Source organism: Schistocerca piceifrons, chromosome 11 (assembly GCF_021461385.2).
Source record: "Schistocerca piceifrons isolate TAMUIC-IGC-003096 chromosome 11, iqSchPice1.1, whole genome shotgun sequence".
Classification (NCBI taxonomy): Eukaryota; Metazoa; Arthropoda; class Insecta; order Orthoptera; family Acrididae; genus Schistocerca; species Schistocerca piceifrons.
This window is the reverse complement of record NC_060148.1, coordinates 75376646-75399864: the sequence shown is the minus strand read 5'-3', so window position 1 is coordinate 75399864 and position 23219 is coordinate 75376646. Positions and strand designations below refer to the sequence as shown.

General features: G+C 44.7%; 1 protein-coding gene across 2 annotated transcripts in view; it reads left to right on the top strand.

Annotated features, from left to right (window-relative positions):
- LOC124719962 (poly [ADP-ribose] polymerase tankyrase-like) overlaps nucleotides 1-23219 on the top strand; it is a 74669-nt gene that overhangs the window by 31544 nt on the left and 19906 nt on the right. The gene's annotated exons all lie outside the window — the stretch shown is intronic.

Here is a 23219-nt window from a genome sequence, read left to right as displayed (position 1 = left end):
TCTAGACATGTTGAAATTTGTGCCGTAAGGCGTGGGCGGATACCTTAGCTGGCAAGAGTGAAGCTTCCACGTTAGCATCCTCATGTGGGGCGTAAACGTCTCGACAGCCTGAATACGCGGGTGTGGTTGACGCTTTGCTGATAGGCGCGGAGGCAAATACTCCGGCTGCGAGGCTGAAACACTGAGGAGACACACAGCCCCACTGCGAGAGAGAGAGAGAGAGAGAGAGAGAGAGAGAGAGAGAGAGAGCGCGGTCTGCCACCCCTGAGCGGCCGCCCGCCGCGGCCAGCCCAGGCTCCACAGAGGCCGGGACTTCCCCGGGCAGCTGGCGCAGTGCGGCCACACCCGCGGAAAAAAAGCACCTGTTGCTGTGGGGGAGAGGAGTGTGCGGCAGCAAGGCTGACGCGGCGACGGAGCGCAGAATGGCCTTCGTGCCCCAAGTACCCTCCGCCACACACCGTAAAGTGGCCGGAAGTAGCTGTTCTTTTTATTTTTGGATCGCTCTCCAGCTCAGGACTCATTTTGTACTGCTAGATGAAGAATGTCGTGTCAGAATCAAAGTTTATCGACGAAGCGTGTTCGTCATAAACGATAGTGAAATTCAAATATAGCTGTGTCATTGCTTAAAAGAGCTATTTTTGTTTCAATTAAATCTTGCGGTCGCTTTAGTAGCTTGCTAACTGTTGACTTTGCTTTAGTGACTTCACATTTTTTCAGTAGTTACAAAAATGGTTCAAATGGTTCTGTGCAGTCCCCTAGAACTTAGAACTACTTAAACCTAACTAACTTAAGGACATCACACACATCCATGCCCGGGGCAGGATTCGAACTTGCGACCGTAGCGGTCGCGCGGTTCCAGACTGTAGCGCCTAGAGCCCCTCGGCCACTCCGGCCGGCTTCAGTAATTACAGTTTTTACGTAATTACAGTAATTACGTAACCCAAAACCTGAAAGACGGTAGACATTGTGCTGCACATTACTTTCTATCCATCTGGTCATTTTACACTTTGCCCATCCATTTGCACGTCCATCATATCGAAAATAAATGATGCACATTGTCTTAAGATACTAACACCTGCTTAGCTACTCTTTGCATCGTAAATATTCTCCTACACTTCGTGAAGGATGTAGTGGCTTCAGTAACCATCGCCCCTACGTTGAAATCGTGATCATTAATCCCTGTGTCTATAGTCTAATCAATTCCCATTCTGTGTGGGTTCTCGAATTAGCGGTTCGAGACAGTTGTCGGAAAATGCGCAGTGGCGTTATCTCCTGTCTGATTCCAGTTGCTTTTCTATCACATGGTCGCACCTTTCGATATCCGCCATTCTGATATTCTTCCGATGGTTAAAGCGGAACTAGGACTAACACCGTCAGTAAAACAGTTTTCTGAGAAGACGTTGGGGCCTCTCTGTGTAATAGCCGTTTTTATACCATTGTGCTAAAATGTAATAACTCAGATTCCAAACAAAGTAGGTGCTGACAGGTGTGAATATTAACAAAATAGTATCAGTTTAATAAGTCATGGTGGCAAAATGCTGATACGTAATATCTGCAGAAGCTTGGAAAAACTGGAAGTCGTTGACCTCGGAAAAGATGAGTTTGTGCTGCAGAAAATTGTAGGGACGTGACAGTAGTGACCCTATGACTCCTCTTAGAAGATAAAATTAAACAAAGACAAACCTGTTTTTATTACGTTTTTAGACTTACGAACACTTGACAATGGTGACTGGAATATTCTTTGAGATTGTGAAGGCAGCAGGAGTAAAGAACAGGGAACGAATGGTTCTACGCCACTTGACCAGAACCCAGACAGCAGTTACAAGACTTGGAAGGGAAGGACATGAAAGGGACGCAGTGTTTGAGAAGCGACTGAGACAAGATTATAGCTTATCCCCGATGTTATTCGGTCTTTGCACTGGACACTCAGTAAAAGAAACCAAAGAAAAATGTGGCGAAGGAATTAAAGTTCGTGGAGCAAAATGAATGTTTTGAGGACAAAACGGAATGGACAGTGTCGTGGAAGGAAGATATCATCAAGCGATGCAGTGTAGCCGAATTAAATAAGGCAATGCTGTGGAAATTAATTAGGAAACGACACTAAAAGTAGAAGGGTTTTGCTATTGATTCATAACTGATGAGGAACAAGGTAGAGAGGACATAAAATGCAACCTGGTGTGGCCAAGAAAAGCATCTCTGAAGAAGAGAGGTTTCAAATTCCAATATAAATTCAAGTTTTTGCAGGTCTTTCCTTGAAGGTATTTGTCTGGCACGCAGCTTTGTGTGGAAGTGAAATGTGCACGATAACGCGTTAGACAGTAAGGGAATAGTAGGTTTCGGATTGCAGTGCTGCAGAGGAATGCTGAAGAGTTGATGGGTAGATGACGTAGCTAGTAAAATACTGAAGAGAATTTGCGAGAAAAGAAATTCGTGGCACGACCTTACTAGAAGAATGCATCGCTTAATAGGCACATTGAGACAGGGGGGTCGCCAATGTAGTAATGGAGGGAAGTATACAAGAGGGGGGGGGGGGGCAGCTGGACAGATGGTTTCGACCTATTTGTTGACTTAAAACGATCGACAGAATTATACTTGTAAATTCGTTGAATGCTGCAATACGGCTCACCGTACGCTAATTTAATTCTGCTGTGGGGCTTTGGCCGCGTGTAGTTTTGCAGTTGTGTTGCTTTCTAACGCTGATGTGGAACCACGGCCGGTCTTCGCCTTCCCCCACTACTCTGAACGTCACACACACACACACACACACACACACACACACACACACACACACACACACGTCTGAAGCGTGTCACACAGGACTTAACAACTTTTTCCACTGGTGTTCAACACAGCCACCTGTGGTGGTATTTTCATGCTGACCCCTCAGATAATCTGCCTTTCTTTCTATGCGCATTTACAGCCGTACTCAGTGACGCTGTAAGGTACAGTTACCAGTTTGATGGCTCGCTTCAGAAATTGTTGTGGAACATAACAGTGCAGTGGTACTTCAAAGGTGATTAATCCGTCACTTATTCAGTATTCTATTTTGGCAAAGTAAATGTTGAGTATCAAGGCACGTCCCTTGGACCTCATACAACCGCTCTCTCGACGAAAGATCCGTAGCTAAAGGCTGGAAAGTCGCACAGGTCACACCAGTATTCAAGAAAGGAAATGGAAGTAATGCCATGAACTACAGACCCATATCACTGGAATTGATTTGCAGTAGAATTTTGGAAATTACACCTTCTTCGACCATGAGTTACCTCAAGGAAAAGATATATTGACACACACATATAACACGGATTGAGAAAAATTTTCTTGTAAAGCTCAACTAGCTCTTTATTCACACGAAGTAATGAGCACTGTTGATAGAGGATCTCAAATTGATCCCATATTTATAAATTTCGAGAAGGCTCTTGACGGTGGCCAAGCGACTGGTAATCAAACTGTGCACCCAGGGAGTACCTTCTCAGTTGTGCGACTGGATTCGTGGTTTCCTCTCACAAAGGTGGCAGTTCGTAGTAATTGAAGGAAAGTCGTGGAGTAAAACAGAAGGTGCATCTTTCGTGCTCCGAGCAAGTGTTCAAGGCGCTCTGCTGTTACTGATCTACGTAAATGCTTTAGGAGACAATGCGAGTAACCATTTTAGATTGTATACAAATGATGCTGTCATTTACCGTCTGGTAAGGTCAGCAGAACATTGAAACCAAATGCAGAATGATTTGGAGACGATAACTTGTTGGTGAAAAGTGGCAACTGCTCCTAGGTAAGGAGAAGTGTGAGGCGAAATAGAGAACCGATTGTAATTACCATTACGAACAACTTAAATTGGGAAGAACACACAGAAAATGTTGTGGGGAAGCCGAACCGAAAACTGTGTTTTATTCGCAGAACAGTTAGGTGCAACAGGTCTACTAAAGGGACTGCCTGCGCTACGCTTCTCCCCTGCCTCGCTGGGAGTGTTTGCTGTGCGGTGATGGATGCTGACCAGGTGCGACTGACTGAGGACATCGAGAGCGTCCAAAGAAGGGCTGCTCGTTTGGTTTTATTGCCGAATGTGGGAGAAAGTGTCACGGATATGATACGCGAGTTGGGCTGGCAATAAGTAAAAGGCCATTTCGTTGCGGTGTCATCTCTTCACGAAATTTCAGTCACGAGGTTTGTCTCGCGAATGCGAGAATATTCTGCCGATCCTCACCTGCACGGAGAGAAATGATAAGGGTAGCGAGACAAGTTGTCGTGGGTCGTTTTGAAGTGTCCGCCGTTCTCGCGCGCTGTTGGGCAGTGGAACGGGAAAAGAGTTAGTCGGAGGGTAATTCGATGAACCCTCTGCCAGGCTCTTACGAGCGAATTGCGTGGTACTCATGTAGATGGAGAAAATGTGGTGTGGCTTAAACTAGATGAATACTTCATCTGTATAACTTAGTTTTGTATTGGATAATGAAATACACGTAAGTTTTCGTTACGAAATATCTTTCTTGGTGCCACAGCGCACACAAACTGATTCCGCCATAAGACGAGAAGCTCATATATATGCCACAGTAGGTGATGCAACGTGCAGTTGGACCGCTATTACATCGCTGACTTGTACCGATAATATAATTTTTCGTTACCGCTCACGAATGATAGTCTCTCGTTTATTTACGCTTAAAATTCTGAATACGTACTCAAATCTAGTGATAGCAAATATTGTTGTAGTTACAGTTTATCAAAGTATGGCGCCGATCTTCACGCCTTCTTTCTTTTGTCGTGTAAATAAATCTGCAAACAGACAAGTTAACTGGCAAGTCAGACGCATAATTTGTCTCCTTATTTAAGTTTCAAAAAGCTATTTCTCTTTATCTTTTCCTACTATGAAAATTAGTATTGAATATTTCTTTACACCTATCGCGTGTACAAATTATTTCCTCTTTTTAGTTCTCTGCGCAAAAATATCCAAATGATCATTACCGCCTAGGTAGACGTGAATCATGCAAATTGTATCTGTGGACGGTTACTCTCTAATGAGGCCAAAAGAGAATTACTATCATCTTTTTTCTGTGTGGCTCAAGATTAATAATGGAGGAATCCTATTTACTTAAATGAGAATGAGTCAGCTTACTTATTAATCACATCCTTATTTGATGTTTATTACCGTCACAGCAGTTTATCGTCGCCTATTAACGAGTATCAGGAAAGCTGAATACTCGGACCAACAGCGATGGTGAATAATCACGAAAAGTGCGAGGAGAAACCCGGCGCAGTGCAGTCAGGACTCAGCAGCCGACACGGCGGTCACATACTGTCCCAAAACGTGTGCAGGCGTCACCCAGGAGCTCTGGAAAGAAGTATGTGTGTGGCAGTGTCTGTTCTCACAGTATGAGAGATGCAATAGCCAGTCTTTACGTGACGAATGGCGCTGTTTTCATAAGTACATGCAAAACTTTACGATCGTATCCCGTCTACAAGTAACTCCTGTATTGTCCGGAAAAGAGGTGGACGGTGCAAAGCACAGTTTGCAGTTAAACTGCAAAGCAGGGCCTCCGGTATTAAAACAGGCGCTTACGATCTCAGTCGTGTCGTTACTGAACATGGCTGAGCGGAGGTAGGCGCAAGCAGAGGACGGAGTTGTTTATTCGGAACGCGGCGTTCTGTCGCGGGAAGCGTTGCGTGTGCTCGCTACGTGGAACAAAATAAGACTACACGAAGCGCGAAGGTCACGGCTTGCAGTGTTCGTTGCTGGTGGTAGGGTCAGGGTGAGGGGGGTCACGTGACGTCAGAGCGGCTGCCCCGCCCCGCCACTCGCTCTCCTACGGCAGGGTGAGGGGGGGGGGGGGGGAGCAGCAGCAGGTGGGAGGGAGCCTCCCTCTGTCCTGGAGACGGGAGGCTGGACTGGACTGGAGTGGGACAAAGGAGCACGTTTTCGTAAGGCGCTTCGCAAAAATCGAAAAGTTTGCAGTGAAAAATAGGGCTCGCTATGATTTTATGTTTGCTGCGTATGAAATGTTCCTCGGTATGAAATTTAGATGGAAGTGAAACATGTGCGATAACTAGTTTGGACAAGGAATAGAAGCTTTCGAAATGTGGTGTTACAGAAAAATGCTGAAGATAGATGGGTAGATCATATAACTGGTGAGGTATTGAATAGGATTGGGGAGAAGTTTGTGGCCCAACTTGACTAGAAGAAGGGATCGGTTGGTGGGACATGTTCTGAGGCATCAAGGGATCACAAATTTACTATTGGAGGGCAGTGTGGAGGGTAAAAATCGTAGAGGGAGACCAAGAGATGAATACACTAAGCAGATTCAGAAGGATGTAGGTTGCAGTAGATACTGGAAGATCAAGCACCTTGCACAGGATAGAGTAGCATGGAGAGCTGCATCAAACCAGTCTTAGGACTGAAGACAACAACAACAATGAAATTTAGTTAACAATTTGAATCTTTGTTTAGACTTGTTAGGCGGTCTCGATCTCGAGAAAATGGATCCTGCGTAGCGCGTTCGTTCCCTATCTCTCGCCTGCAGGAATGAAATATTTAGAACGTGCCTCATATCTCATAAACCGCTACAGACATGGAAACGAAGTATTGGCGAATGATCGCACACAAGGAGATTACTTTACCTTTACCGGTTCGTAAACACATCGAACTTTCTTATCTGTGGCGATTCATCTGAAGTTGTGCTTTCTATTTTAGTTAATAGATTCCAACGACTGTAAATCTATAAGAGTTATCGCAGCTAGCGAAACAAGACATTCCTAGTATCAAAATAAACAGGAAATTTGTTCTCTTATGCTAAAGTGCGCGTCATTTACGATGGCGGCCGAGTTTAGGTTCGTTCTGCGCTTCTGACGTCACAAAACAAGTCAGCCAATGAACAGAGAACGACGCTGCCAGAGTTCGACTGCAGTGCAGAGCACGGACGAGTGTCTTCAGTTTTAGAAACGTTCAGTCATTAATAAAGTAATTGAACAGAAGCAATGTCTTGATAGCAGACTTTCTATAAAATAAAGTTTGGAAAAAGCGTTCTTTATACCAATTGCTCCATATTCTATTAATTAATTACACCAAACAAGCAATAAGCCTCCTAATTCAGGCAATAGCAAGGAAATTCTCACTAACCGCTTTTTCACAATAAAGAACAGCAGTAATTATTTCCTATTGTTCAAAATGGTTCAAATGGCTCTGAGCACTATGGGTCTTAACTTCTGAGGTCATCAGTCCCCTAGAACTTAGAACTACTTAAACCTAACTAACCTAGGGACATCACACACATCCATGCCTGAGGCAATATTCGAACCTGCGACCGTAGCGGTCACGCGGTTCCAGGCTGTAGTGCCTATAACCGCTCGGCCGGCTATTTCCTATTGTACTTCCACGAAACGTGAATAATTCATAGTCATGCCAACAGTGTTTGACGGTATTTTGCGTGATACTTTAAAGTCCTCCAGGAATTATGTTGAATGACGAGCTGCCTTAGCGTAATGGTGAAGGTGCTTGGCTGCTAAGCAAAAGGTTCTGAGTTCAAACCTTGTGCGGTGTTCAATGTTTTCTTTATTTAAAAACAATATCGAAGTGTCTTCATGAATTTCATTCGTTTGAATGTAATTATTTGAAATTTCTAGTGGCAACTAAAATCGACTATACGGAAAGTATACGCTGTGGACTTTTGCCTCTGCAAACGCTTCAAAATTTCGTGCAATGGTTTACTACACTTAATCTGCGCAATAACTGCGTTGAACATCGAAACAAAATCGTCAGTTACGGGGGGAAGTTATCAGTGAAGATGATGTGTTAAAATCAAATATTTGGGCCAGATAGATTATGTGAAATCGGATAAGTGTGTCAAAGCAGTGGGAACACCATGTGTCTGCACAGGCGAGCAGTGCAGTGATGACAAAATCGCGCACAGCACGGAATGCGGGGAGCACGTGTCTGCAGCAGCGAAAGGGTTAATGCGGCCGTGGCGGCTTTACTTCATAAACTGCGCGCTCCCCCCTAAACGTAAGTTTGCGAACTATACTATACTATGGCGCTGCTTCTCTTTGTGTGTGCAACTGGCAACGCAGCAATCTCCCGCGTCTGGGCGGGCATGCGCGAGCCGCCAAGATAAAAGAATTGAACTATACCACAAATCGACACAATGAGGTTCTTCGTAAGCTACGAGGTGCGGCTAGAAAAAAACCGGACTGATGCTGGAAAAAACATTTATTTACAATTATTTACAATTTCATGTTATCTCCTTCAATGTACTCTCCTCCTCGGTCTCTACACCGCTCCATACGAATTTTCCACTTTTCATAGCAATGCTGCAGATCATTTTCGGTAAGAACATCCATTACTTCCGTCGCTTTTTCTTTTACTGCTTCAACAGTCTCAAATCTAGTTCCTTTCAAAGCTGACTTGACTTTAGGGAAAAGAAAAAAGTCACAGGGGGCCAAATCAGGTGAGTAGGGTGGATGATCTAAGATGGGAATGTTGTGTTTTGCCAAAAACGTCTTCACTGACAACGCACTGTGAGCTGGGGCATTGTCTTGGTGAAGGATCCATGACTTTTTTCTCCACAAATCGTTCCGTTTTCTCCGTACTCGCTCCCGTAGGGTAGCCAGGACGCTAATGTAGTAATGCTGATTCACTGTTTGTCCCTCTGGTACCCAATCAATGTGCACAATCCCTTTGATGTCAAAAAAAAAAAACAATCATCATTGCCTTGAATTTCGATTTTGACATTCGTGCTTTTTTTTTGTCGTGGAGAACCAGGAGTTTTCCAATGCATCGACTGGCGTTTAGTTTCGGGATCTTAAGTAAAAAACCACGATTCATCTCAAGTAATAACATTTTGTAAGAAGGTGGGATCACTTTCAATGTTTTCCAGGATGTCAGAACAAATCATTCTTCGGCGTTCCTTCTGTTCAATTGTGAGACACTTTGGAACCATTTTTGAACACACTTTGTTCATGTTGAAACTTTCATGAAGAATCTGCCTAACACTTTCCTTGTCAACTCCTGTTAACTCAGACACTGCTCTCATTGTTAAACGGCGATCTTGTCGAACAAGTTTACCGATTTTTTCAATGTTTGCATCAGTTTTTGCTGACAATGGTCTGCCAGTGCGAGTGTCATCACTGGTGTCTTCGCGGCCATCTTTAAATCGTTTAAACCACTCAAACACTTGTGTTCGCGATAAACAATCATCGCCGTACGCTTATTGTAACATTACAAACGTTTCACTTGCAGATTTTCCTAGTTTGAAACAAAATTTGATGTTAACACGCTGTTCTTTCTGTACACTCAACATTTTCCGACGCACAGACGAAACGTCAACTACTTAAAACAGACGCCACGGGCAGACTGAGTGCAGGAGGCAGATGAAACTCGAGCAGTAGGCGCAGCGAGAGTCACGTGACAGGCCACGCAACTTTCAGCCTTATTGCATTCGTTTTATTGTTTCACCAGTACTAGTCCGGTTTTTTTTCTAGCCACACCTCGTATTGAGCTCTCTGGTCGCCAATTACTTGTTTAATGAGACACTTTCAGAATTCTTTCACAGTAGCTGTTCCAAAAATGAATGTTAAAATTATAGTGTGTTTTGGCAAGAAGTACAATTAAACCGGTCAACAAGACGAATGTGACCGTTACTCACAAAATAGTGATGCTTCTTCGAATTAGGAAAGGTTAGCAATTGACACAAAAATAAACCGCCAATGCTGTTGGAATTGTGATTGAATCCCATAACCCATCGTATTTTTAACACTGAGCGACTGGAATGGAAACTTTACAAAGTATTTTATTCCTTTTCTTCATCTGAGTAGTATTAAAATAATGACGAGCGTAGCCGTCGGGCAATACGAGACGCACATGCCATATACTGGTTACTGACTTAACGGCTTGCAAACTGACAATGCGATTCGCGAATAAAACGGTTGTTGCTGAGAAAAGTAAACAGTTGATAGGTGACAACACATTGCTCAGTGAGCTGAGTATAATGCGCGCGACAGGAATACGGCAGCTGGCCGTTTGTGCTTTGTGAGAGGAAGAGATCACGTCGTTCGAAAGACATCGCCATGTAATTAGATCTGCCTTCATTGGCAATACAGTTCAACAAGTTAAATACATCAAATCACCACAGACTTTCACGATACTCGTACTTTCGAAATAATACCGACCACTACTTCATTTGTGTAGACTATTGTATAATTACTTTATTAATGCTGAGTGTGTGTGTGTGTGTGTGTGTGTGTGTGTGTGAGAGAGAGAGAGAGAGAGAGAGAGAGAGAGAGAGAGAGAGAGAGAGAGCAGAAGCATAAATGGTCGTGAGTAAGCTATCGTTAAAAGAAATATGTCGTATGTCATAGTCCCGCTTTCCTGTTTGACGATGACAATTACCTTTTATTTGTTTTTCCTAGTTCTTACGCTTGGAATTGTCGTAATGCATGCGATCTAATGCGTAGGATTTGGGTCTAAGAATGTAGTCGCTGTCATGTTGACGCCAGGTACACTCAGCTGTGTAATGTCCCTGAGCTGTCGAAGTCATTTCTAAAGCTGAAGACAGCGTCGTGTTTTATTTCGAGGCTCGTCTAAATGCGCTAGGACCTGCAGCCACAGAACATCGCGTATCCAGTGACATACGTACTGTTCTATGAAGTGAGTAAGCTTTACTTTGCAGTTGTTGCCGGTAGTAATACCTTGACTTCAGTATAAAGAGCGGCAAAGTAGAGACTACTATTACAATTAAATAGCCGCTCAGAACAAGGTTGTAACAGACAAAACTAATTTCCTTTTTCAGGAAGAAGGAAACATTCTGTTGCACACAGGTTTATACCGCGAAAGACAAAGTTACAATGAAACAAGTGTACTGACCTCGTTATTTGACTAACAAGCACTTGTAAGGGTCACATGTAGATTAAAAAACAAGTACTTGAAAAATAATCTTACTCTACATACCTCATCTGGTGATTCTGCCACTATTAACACCCCTTCTTTGATACCTCTGTACACTACTGGCCATTAAAATTGCTACACCACGAAGATGACGTGCTACAGACGCGAAATTTAACAGACAGGAAGAAGATGCTGTAAAATGCAAATAAGCTTTCCAGAGCATTCACACAAGGTTGGCGCCGGTGGCTGACATGAAGAAAGTTTCCAACCGATTTCTCATACACAAACAGCAGTTGACCGGCGTTGCCTGGTGAAACGTTGTTCTGATGCCTCGTGTAAGGAGAAGAAATGCGTACCATCACGTTTCCGACTTTGATAAAGGTCGGATTGTAGCCTGTCACGATTGCGGTTTATCGTATCGCGACATTGCTGCTCGCTTTCGTCGAGATCCAATGACTTTTATCAGAATATGGAATCGGTGGGTTCAGGAGGGTAATACGGAACGCCGTGCTGGGTCTCAACGGCCTCGTATCACTAGCAGTCTAGATGACAGGCATCTTGTCCGCATGGCTGTAACGGATCGTGCAGCCACGTCTCGATCCCTGAGTCAACAGATGGGGACGTTTGCAAGACAACAACCATCTGCACGAACAGTTCGACGACGTTTGCAGCAGCACGGATTATCAGCTCGGAGACTGTGGCTGCGGTTACCCTTGACGCTGCATCCGCAGACAGGAGCGCCTGCGATGGTGTACTCAACGACGAACCTGGGTGCACGAATGGCAAAACGTCATTTGTCGGATGAATCCAGGTTCTGTTTCAGCATCACGATGGTCGCATCCATGTTTGGCGACATCGCGGTGAACGCACATTGGAAGCGTGTATTGGTCATCGCCGTACTGTCGTATCACCCGGCGTGGTGTATGGGGTGGCATTTGTTACAGGTCTCTGTCACCTCTTGTTCGCATTGACGGCACTTTGAACAGTGGACGTCACATTTCAGATGTGTTACGACACGTGGCTCTTCCCTTCATTCGATCCATGTGAAACCCTACATTTCAGCAGGATACTCCACGACCCCATGTTCTAGGTCCTGTACGGGCCTTTCTGCATCCAGAAAATGTTCACTGCTGCCCTGGCCAGCACATTCTCCAGATCTGTCACCGATTGAAAATGTCTAGTCAATGGTGTCCGAGCAACTGGCCTGTTACAGTACGCCAGTCACTACTCTTGATGAACTGTGGTCTCGTGTTGAAGCTGCATGGGCAGCTGTACCTGTACACACCTTCCAAGCTTTGTTTGACTCAATGCGCAAGCGTATCAAGGCCGTTATTACGGCCGCAGGCGGTTGTTCTGGGTACTGAATCCTCAGGATCTATGCACTCAAATTGCGTGAAAACATAAGCACATGTCAGTTCTAGTATAATATATTTGTCCAATGAATACCCGTTTATCATCTGCATTTCTTCTTTGTGTAGCAATTTTAATGGCCAGTAGTGTACTGTTTTCCAGCAGCCGTGAGTCGTTTACGCTTCACGTAACGCCAACCACACACACGTTGTTTACACTGTTTGCCTCTGTTCGTGTGTTCCTCACAGTCATCTCTGTACTTCCTCCATGTTGAACTTCAGCTGTCAGGTCGTGACAGCCGTAGGTGCTCGTATTTCGATTCTTGCCAAACTGCAACATGACTGCTAGGAAATGTCACTAGAACACGAAAAGAAAATACTTCCGGAGTCGGCTTCCACATCAGGCTATTACATCACATGTTGACATAAAGTTCAAAACAAGAAATGGGTCTGCAATTCTTTATCACGTACGGACCGATGGAAATATGTTTGCCGAACTAAAACATGGCGGACGATGCAAAGCACATGAATCGGCAGACACGCTACAGTTCCATACTCAAGAGACCAGACCTCTACAGTCATGTTGTACAGAGGTGACCGGTTTTTGAGTACTGACCGTAATAAGTGTACCGGTACTTGCTGTGTCCGCCATCTTGCGTATGGATACACCCTCGTTCTGTGCAACGCAAACTTGGCAATCTGACGCCAACACAAGAGTTGGTAGACAGTTCCGGTATCCCTACCTTGCGCCAATTACTGTTAGGAACCTTATTCCATGTAAAACCCAACTTCTGTAAAAATGAGGGTTGCAACCTTGTTCTGGGCGACTATTCTATGTGCTCAGTTTAATCTCAGAACGAACGAGTTTTCTCGTTGTTTCGGTGATACCACGAGGCAGCGACATGCAGCTTTGACCTTTATACAGGTCATGTAGGTAGGATAGATTCAGCTTGCTATTAAGTGGCAGAACAGAAACGAGAGAGAAATACGGGTTCCCCCAGGAATGCTTTTTTACGAAACGGATGTTATTGTACGTTAAGAAGTCGAACTATGACAGTGTTGACGATGAAATAGGTAACATAGTTTGGAGTACGTGCTGACTAAAATACCCTCGAATTTCTGGTCCTGCCCTAGAATGCAGCCGATGTAATACTGTAACAATTACCAACGGAGGGGGGACCCTGTCGGTTTCTGATAGTATCACAGCGGGCATTAGTGGCAACTAAGATACTGATCTCGACAACATTTCTCTTGATATTATCTTTTCACTCCAGTTACGCTAGCGAATGGCGCGTGGGTAGGGTGATCCTCGGTAAGGCGTCTGTATTGGCCGCAATTTCTCGATTTTTCTCGTCGTCGTCATTTCGCTGCAAGCCTGGAAGCTTCGAGGAGACGCGCTGGCACGGCGGAACAGCGGTTTGTGGGCAGGAAGCGGGCGTCCGCCCAGTGCAGACAACTGCGGGTCGCCAGTCCAGGGTCAGCGGGTGACGTCACGCGGCGAGGCTGGTGGAAACCGGCTGCTGCGAGCACAGTGAAGAGGTGTCCGCATCTCGCGGTCTTGCGGTAGCGTTCTCGTTTCCCGCGCACGGGGTCCCGGGTTCGATTCCCAGCGGGAATGTGTTTGTAAGGTGCAGTAGCTGCTGTTAATTTTTTCCAGAGGAAATCTGTTTCTACCATGTAGAACACTCCAGAATGATTGCAGCTTGCCGTACTTCAGACATTTGGTGGGTGATGTGATAAATATAATCGATACCTCTTGACTAGCTTTTTCCACTCAACTGATTAGTCATTCGACGGCTCTTCACTGATGAGGGATCTGACTTTGAGCCACGAATAGGTTTTAAGCAGTCCTTTAAGGACTGCATGGTTTTCGGAGGTTGGTGGTTTGAGTGGGGAAGCAGAGCCACTTTGCCGGAGGACAGGAGAATCTCGCGCGTGTCTTTTTCAGGAAGGCCGTCCTGGTTTTTAGCCGGGCGACGTGTCTCATATGTTACCTACAATGCAATAATGTTGCACAATCGCAGTTCCCCGACTAAGTGCATAATGAAACTCATCGTATGTGTCAGTATGGGCACTGACTCTGTTGTCAGTAATTCTGCCCATTGATCACTTTACGATGTCTGCATACAGGGGGAAAAAAAACAAATGACGAAAACCGACGTTTGGTAGACACACAGCCGTCAATTTATGTAGCCTCACAGTTGCATTTGTGTGCGCTGATGACGTGATGACGTTCAGAGGGAGCACATGGTCGTAATAAGGACTGAAAACGCCACACACTATGGGTTTCTTCCAGTATTTAACGACCGTTAAGTTCTAAATGTTCCTTTCAGCTCTGCAGGAAGTTTCAGTACAGTAATGCAAAGTCTATAGTTACCGCGGATGGATGATGTATTGCTCATAATTACGGACTCGTTATGTATTACCCGAGTTGTTTACGTGTGAGAGCAGCAAGGCCCTTATATTTACTGGAGGAACCAATCAGTTAGTCTTTTAAAGGGTAGTGTGATTCTTCCTCCTCCCAAACTGAGTCTCACTTACCTACACCCTTGAAATGACTGAAGTGCATGGCAGTGGGTACATCCATCGTATCACTTACGAAGAGTTTCTCATGATCCATTCACGTTCAGGGGTGTGTGAAGAATCATTAAAGTGCCTCTGTGTGTGTGTGCAGTAATCAGTCTAAACTTGTTTTCGAGATCTGTGCGAGAGCAATACGAATGGAGTTGTGATGTATTCGCAGAGTCATGATTTGACGTTGGTTCTACAGACTTTCTAAATGTGGTTTTATGGAATATTGTCTCCTCCAGAAATCACCTGCACTCAGTGCAGTCCTTAGCTCCTCGAAAAGCACGCAGAATGGAAAAATTCTGGGCTGATTTAACAATTGTGGCATTCCAATAAACCTTGAAAACAAAAGTCAGTAAAATCACTCACCCAGACTCAGTATAGAAACATTCCTATAATGCATATGTCTCGTAATCTGCACGAAACACGCCGCGCAGTGTTTGTGTACGAAATAAAATGTTCACATGCGAATATCTCTTAAAATAAATCACTCTCAAATCTGAAGCTTTCAGAAAATATTCAGTACTGTAGTCGCTCTTTGTCAACGGCAAGAGAAGCAATAAAACGCGCAAATTTCTTTATTTTGGAATAAATTTGATCAGCGCGATTTAACATAGGCGTTTACCAGAAGATGGCTCCCGAACAACTTAATCGGCTCCTAGATCGGAGGCACAAAGCCATACTCGTACGCACGGGATATGCTTAATTCCTATTGGCTAATATGTTAAACAGCCAATCAGATCATTTCGAGCACTTGTGTACTTCAGGTATTTTTAATAACAGCCAGTCAGATTACTGCAGGTAATTTAGACGAGAAATCGCGTAATTCCGAAACAAAATAAAATTTAATGAAGACAAAATTAGATTCCATTCCGCAACATAAATTACTTACAAGTTTAATACTCAACTCCCCTTCTGGATGCCTTTTACAAAACCAAACTAAGTCGGGCATACGCCACAAATTCCACTATTGTACAAGAAACGTTCTCACACATACATTTACTTAATTTCCATAAAATTTCAACGTATCTCCTCAGACGCTGCGAAACACGTGCGTGGCCGAAACACGTTCAGATAATAATTTTCCAAAGTACTTTTTATTTAGTCAGAAATCTGTGGTAATGAAACGAAAGAAAATTCCGGACAATTAGATTTTATGGACCTGTACTTCTGGTTGTAGTTTCAATTGATACTATAGATGAATCCATCACAGTCGTCCCTTGGGTAAAAATTTATATCTCCGAAAGTACTGAAGTTATTCACTTGAAATCAGCTGGGCCAGCGTGAGAACCAAAATTCTGCTCTCCTCCCAGCTCCGCTTTCGATGTAAGATGACAATTCGTAATAATTAGCTACATTGCAAACCCAGAGAGTGGTTGAAAAAGTGTTCATATAGCTGACATGGCCAGTTTCATCTGGTAGTTCCATTAAACTGATAGTGAATAAACAGTTGATCAACCACTCACGTCTTGCTGCATCAGTGACCTGCCCGTCATCCGTGTACTGCTTGCCGTGGAGTGCATCCTTCGTTGGACGAAACAGACGGAAGTCGGAAGGTGCGAGATGCGGGTTGTTCAGCTCTGAGTGATCCACCGGTCACCCTGAATGAGAGCACGTCCCCACATCGCAGGAGTCACAGCCGTCTCCAGCTGACCGACACGTGGAGGTCGGCCAGATGTGCACAACCTTGCTGCGACGATGGCGCTGCTAGGCCAGGCGTGGATCACCAGTAAGCTCTTCTGACGCTGACAGACACCTCGCACTACGACTCACGGTGCTTCTGTCCACTGCCAAATCTCCTCAGACATTCTGCAAGCGGATATGAAGATGCTCTGGTTTTCATCCGAAAGAAACTCAGTGACAGCTCTCTGAGCAGCACAGTGAAGTCGCTACCACAGCCAGGACAGACACACAGCCAAACCAGTTACAGAAGTACTGGCTTGCACGTCAACTAGTTCCGAAAATGACGAAGAGATTAAGGAAATGCTTTTTGAGAGAGGAGAAATTGCTCAGATCTTTAAGCGAGATGAAAACTTGTGATGCGGCACTCGAAATTGATAGTCGGAATACGAAGTGGAAGGAAAGTTGGAGGAAAATGAATTGAATTATGGGAATGAAAGGGGAAGCTGCCTGGCAGAATTTTGCACAGAGCACAATTTAACCACTGCTAACAGTTGGTTTGAATCATGAAAGATAATTGTGTACATGTTAGGAGTCAGAATGCACCTCACTATTTGAGACATACTATATAGTCCTAATATTTACTATTATTTGGCAAATAAAAATGTGCTCGGATCGAACCTTGTTCTCTCATACTGACTCTGGAAGTTGCTAATGTCCATTCCCATCAGCTGGAAAATTATTTCCTGAACCAGAGATTACGAGTTGCAATTTTCATTTTAATCAACGTGGAAAGAAGTCACCTCTTAAGAAAAACTAAGAAAGACATTGTTACCTAACAATCTATCCGGACTACGATATATTGTCTTAGAAATATTGGACCATGGTTGGCTGTCTATTCAGAAAATACTGTCTGAAAAACTAGTTTCGTCGATTATTTGACTATTTCTGGACCAGTTGGTTGATAAAGACCAGATGCCATCAGACACGTGGAATTACAGTGGAAGGCCCCATCACATTAAAAACGCCTCTCAGGGGTGGAAGAAATTGATAATATATCAAAAGCTCAGCCAAATGTTTAGTCATTAATAAACCAAGAGGGCGTAGTTCTTTCGCTGATTAATTTCTAATTCGGATGGAAAAAGAATAAAGAAGTCTGCAATTCATACTGATGAGGCAACTGTAAAGATTCCAAATTGATGGCACCGTGAAATCGTTTCTGACTTGTGAGACCCACACACGGAAATTACTCTGTAGAAGAAAACATGACCACCATTGGAAATTATATAATATTGAAAAGTAGTTTAATGCAAGTTGTACTCATTGGAAAGCTTGTAAACAACTTTAATGATGGACCTCACGGTTTTTCTGGGAAACGACACACCGACAAGTAAATACCTGTTGCAATTTGTGGAACATTCGGTAATGAAGACCGGTAGGGCTACCTTAAAGGTCATGCCTCTCCTAGGGCACCATCACGGCACTCCTATTGAGAGAGACTCTATGAAGAAAAACCTGTGTGGGTGGACAGCAAACAGAAAACCCGTGCAGTAGACACAAATGACAAGCAGCCACGTCCACTCATTCGCCCTTGGTCTGCAGACCTGCTGCAGACCACTGCACGGTGTGTGGTCGAACCACTGTCCTCCCGAATGTGAGTCCAGAGTGTCTCACCGCCGCGCCCTGCATATCTACATCTACATCTGTACTCCGCAAGCCACCTGACGGTGTGTGGCGGAGGGTACCTTGGGTACCGCTATCGGTTCTCCCTTCTATTCCAGTCCCGTATTGTTCGTGGAAAGGAGGATTGTCTGTATGCTTCTGTGTGGGCTCTAATCTCTCTGATTTTATCCTCACGGTCTCTTCGCGAGATATACGTAGGAGGGAGCAATATACTGCTTGACTCTTCGGTGAAGGTATGTTCTCGAAACTTTAACAAAAGCCCGTACCGAGCTACTGAGCGTCTCTCCTGCAGAGTCTTCCGCTGGAGTTTATCTATCATCTCCATAACGCTTTTGCGATTACTAAATGATCGTGTAACGAAGCGCGCCGCTCTCCGTTAAATCTTCTCTATCTCTTCTATCAACCCTATCTGGTACGGATTCCACACTGCTGAGCAGTATTCAAGCAGTGGGCGGACAAGCGTACTGTAACCTTTGTTTTCGGATTGCATTTCCTTAGGATTGTTCCAATGAATGGCATCTGCTTTGCCGACGATCAACTATATGATCATTCCATTTTAAATCACTCCTAATGCGTACTCCCAGATAATTTATGGAATTAACTGCTTCCAGTTGCTGACCTGCTATTTTGTAGCTAAATGATAAGGGATCTATCTTTCTATGTATTCGCAGCACATTACACTTGTCTACATTGAGATTCAATTGCCATTCCCTGCACCATGCGTCAATTCGCTGCAGATCCTCCTGCATTTCAGTACAATTTTCCATTGTTACAACCTGTCGATACACCACAGCATCATCTGCAAAAAGCCTCAGTGAACTTCTGATGTCATCCACCAGGTCATTTATGTACATAGTGAATAGCAACGGTCCTATGACACTCCCCTGGGTTACCTGAAATCACTCTTACTTCGGAAGACTTCTCTCCATTGAGAATGACATGCTGCGTTCTATTATCTAGGAACTCCTCAATCCAATCACACAATTGGTCTGATAGTCCATATGCTCTTACTTTGTTCATTAAACGACTGTGGGGAACTGTATCGAACGCCTTGCGGAAGTCAAGAAACACGGCATCTACCTGGGAACCCGTGTCTATGGCCCTCTGAGTCTCGTGGACGAATAGCACGAGCTGCGTTTCACACGACCGTCTTTTTCAAAACCCGTGCTGATTCCTACAGAGTAGATTTCTAGTTTCCAGAAAAGTCATTATACTCGAACAGAATACATGTTTCAAAATTCTACAACTGATCGGCGTTAGAGATACAGGTCTATAGTTCTGCACATCTGTTAGACGTCCCTTCTTGGAAAACGGGGATGACCTGTGCCCTTTTCCAATCCTTTGGAACGCTACGCTCTTGTAGAGACCTACGGTACAGAGCTGCAAGAAGGGGGGCAAGTTCCTTCGCGTACTCTGTGTAAAATCGAACTGGTATCCCATCATGTCCAGCAGCCTTTCCTCTTTTGAGCGATTTTGTTTCTCTATCCCTCTGTCGTCTATTTCGATATCTACCATTTTGTCATCTGTACGACAATCTAGAGAATGAACTAGAGTGCAGTCTTCCTCTGTGAAACAGCTTTGGAAAAGTCAGTATTTCGGCCTTTAGTCTGTCATCCTCTGTTTCAGTACCATTTAGGTCGCAGAGTGTCTGGACATTTTGTTTTGATCCGCCTACCGCTTTGACATAGGACCAAAATTTCTTAGGATTTTCTGCCAAGCCAGTACATAGAACTTTACTTTGGAATTGATTGAACGCCTCTCGCATAGCCCTCCTCACACTACATTTCGCTTCGCGTAATTTTTGTTCGTCTGCAAGGCTTTGGCTATGTATATGTTTGCTGTGAAGTTCCCTTCGCTTCCGCAGTTTTCTAACTCGGTTGTTGTACCACGGTGGCTCTTTCCCATCTCTAACGATCTTGCTTGGCACATACTCATCTAACGCATATTGTACGATGGTTTTGAACTTTGTCCACTGATCCTCAACACTATCTGTACGTGAGACAAAACTTTTGTGTTGAGCCGTCAGGTACTATGTAATCTGCTTTTTGTCACTTTTGCTAAACAGAAAAATCTTCCTACCTTTTTAATATTTCTATTTACGGTTGAAATCATCGATGCCGTAACCGCTTTATGATGGCCTATTCCCTGTTCTGCGTTAACCGTTTCAAATAGTTCGGGTCTGTTTGTCACCAGGTGGTTGGTTGGTTGGTTGGTTGGGGGAAGGAGACCAGACAGCGTGGTCATCGGTCTCAGCGGATTATGGAAGGATGGGGAAGGAAGTCGGCCGTGCCCTTTCAGAGGAACCATCCCGGCATTTGCCTGGATTGATTTAGGGAAATCACGGAAAACCTAAATCAGGATGGCCGGACGCGGGATTGAACCGTCGTCCTTCCGAATGCGAGTCCAGTGACCAGGTGGTCCAATATGTTATCGCCACGAGTCAGTTCTCTGTTAACTGCTCAAGGTAGTTTTCAGATAAAGCACTTACAAAAATTTCACTGGATTCTTTGTCCCTGCCACCCGTTATCTATGTTTCAGTCTCCCAGTCTATATCCGGCAAATTAAAATCTCCACCCAGAACTATAACATTGTGGGGAAATCTACTCGAAATATTTTTTAAATTATCCTTCAGGTGCTCAGCCACAACAGCTGCTGAGCCAGGGGGCCTATAGAGACATCCAATTACCATGTCTGAGCCTACTTTAACCGTGACCTACACCCAAATCATTTCACATTCCGGATCTCCGTCAATTTCCTTCGATACTATAGCACTTCTTATCACTATAAACACGCCTCACCCCTTGACTGTCCAGGCTGTCTCTGCGGTATACATTCCAATCAAAGTTTAGGATTTAATTACTGTTTACGTCTAGTTTCAGGCACCTTTGTCTCTAGTACTATATGGGCGTTATGACCGTTTATTAATGAGAACAGTTCTGGGACCTCTATAGACGCTCTTGCAGTTTACTATTAGCACATTAATATTGTTATTCCCTGTTGCATTTTGCCTACTCCTACCTTGCCGCGTCTCAGGAGGCATCCTGTCGGTCCTAGGGAGGGAATTCTCTAACCTAAAAAACCCCCATGTGCACTCCACACATAGTCCGCTACCCTTGTAGCCGCTTCACGTGTAGTGCACGCCTGACCTATTCAGGGGGGCCCTACGTTTCTCCACCCGATAGCGGAGGTCGAGAAATTTGCACCCCAAATCTCCGCAGAATCGTCTGAGCCTCTGGTTTAAGCCTTCCACTCGGCTCCAAACCAGAGGCACCATCACGGAACTCCTATTGAGAGAGACTCTATGAAGAAAAACCTGTGTGGGTGGACAGCAAACAGAAAACCCGTGCAGAAGACACAAATGACAAGCAGCCACATCCACTCATTCGCCCTTCGTCTGCAGACCTGCTGCAGACCACTGCACGGTGTGTGGTCGAACCACTGTCCTCCCGAATGTGACTCCAGAGAGTCTCACCGCCACGGCCTGCATATCCAGTCCACTACTTGCATTTCACACACGTTTCTCTGCCGGTTACATGGCGCAGACACGCACGAAGATTGTGTCTCCAAAATATGCTGAAGGTGATCGGGACCATGGCTCTCTGTCTACTAATAATTCAGACGCGATCCCGCTCAGTATCTCGACAAAGTTGTGATGACCTAGAAAACCGTTTGAGTGAAAGACTCTGCGGAAGCTCAGTGTAAACTACTGTCGCATTGCGAGTGTCACAATAAAGTAGAATACTACACCACTGATCTCAGGATACATTAAACATTTATAAGACAATGACGTCTGATTCTTAGACGAGGAACATATCGATGCTCGAAGACTGTATGGAAATGTAAACCGCTTTACAGCTTTTACCGCTTCGTTTATTTACATGCAGCACCACTTGGATGTAGGAAAATACGGTAACAATACCTGTAAACAACAGTAAAAAGTCGTTCATTTTGCGATTACAACGCCAGTGTCAAGAGTTTTGAGCCTATAACATTGAGTGCATACTTGGTATGGCGAGGCGAAAAAAACGGCAAAGCGATATAAAACGCAAGCAAATGTACAATTAACTAATGAGGGATGGGAAAGGAAGACTTGGGTTGGTCGGGTGGCTTCCAGAGGCCTGCAGTGTACGTGTTGGCCTGCGACCCTGCGCTGACCTCCGGCGCTACGCTCTGTTCAGCACTGCCTCGGCGTCTCCATCCACGTCGAGCTGGCGTGACAGAAGCCTTGGGACGAATCCTTAGGCGCTCTCCCGGCACCGTAACGGTCCGGCAGACCTCTTACGCTGGTGGAATGGAGGTGCTAATTCGGGACGATTCGAAAAAAGTGGACGCCGTGCTCGCGAAACCCACTTGTCTGAATCAAGGAAACCAGTTCACACTGTAGGGTGTGGAACTATTTCACTGACTCCGTCGTTTGCCCCCTCATACGACCAGGAGAGTCAAGAGTGATGTCGGAGCTGTGATAGAGCTTACTTTGGTTTAACCATGACATATCTGTCATCTAATAACTATCCGAACGTTCTGTGGGGCAAAGATGCTATACAAACACGTCCACGCCAAAAGGAGATGCAAATTTATATTTGTGCGAAAGTTCCACAACACATGCTCTGGAAATGGAGGCAACGAGTTTCATTCCTAAACTGCTCAACCTGGAAATACCTGGGTACACCGTAGCTCGCAACAATCGGATAAAATGGCGACATGATTTATGATTGTATTATGCAGCATTCTTTACCACGGAGGTGGGCGCTGCATCTTTTTCTGAAGAAAGAAGACGCAGGTATCAATCTGTTCAAAGGAGAGTTAAACATACCAATGAATTTAGACTAGTGGTTCAAAACTGCTCAAATGGCTCTGACCTCTATGGGACTTAACATCGGAGGTCATCAGTCCAATAGAACCTAGAACTACTTAAACCTAACTAACCTAAGGACATCACACACACCCATGCCCGAGGCAGGATTGGAACCTGTGACCGTAGCAGGCGCGTGGTTCCGGATTGAAGCGCCTAGAACCACTCGGCCACGGTGGCCGGTCAAGTTTAATCGTGCCTACCCTGAGACATTCACCGAGGAAACTGATTTCTGCATTACATGTACATTGCTTCTGATCAGGTGTCACGGATCTGAGGAACTTGAGAT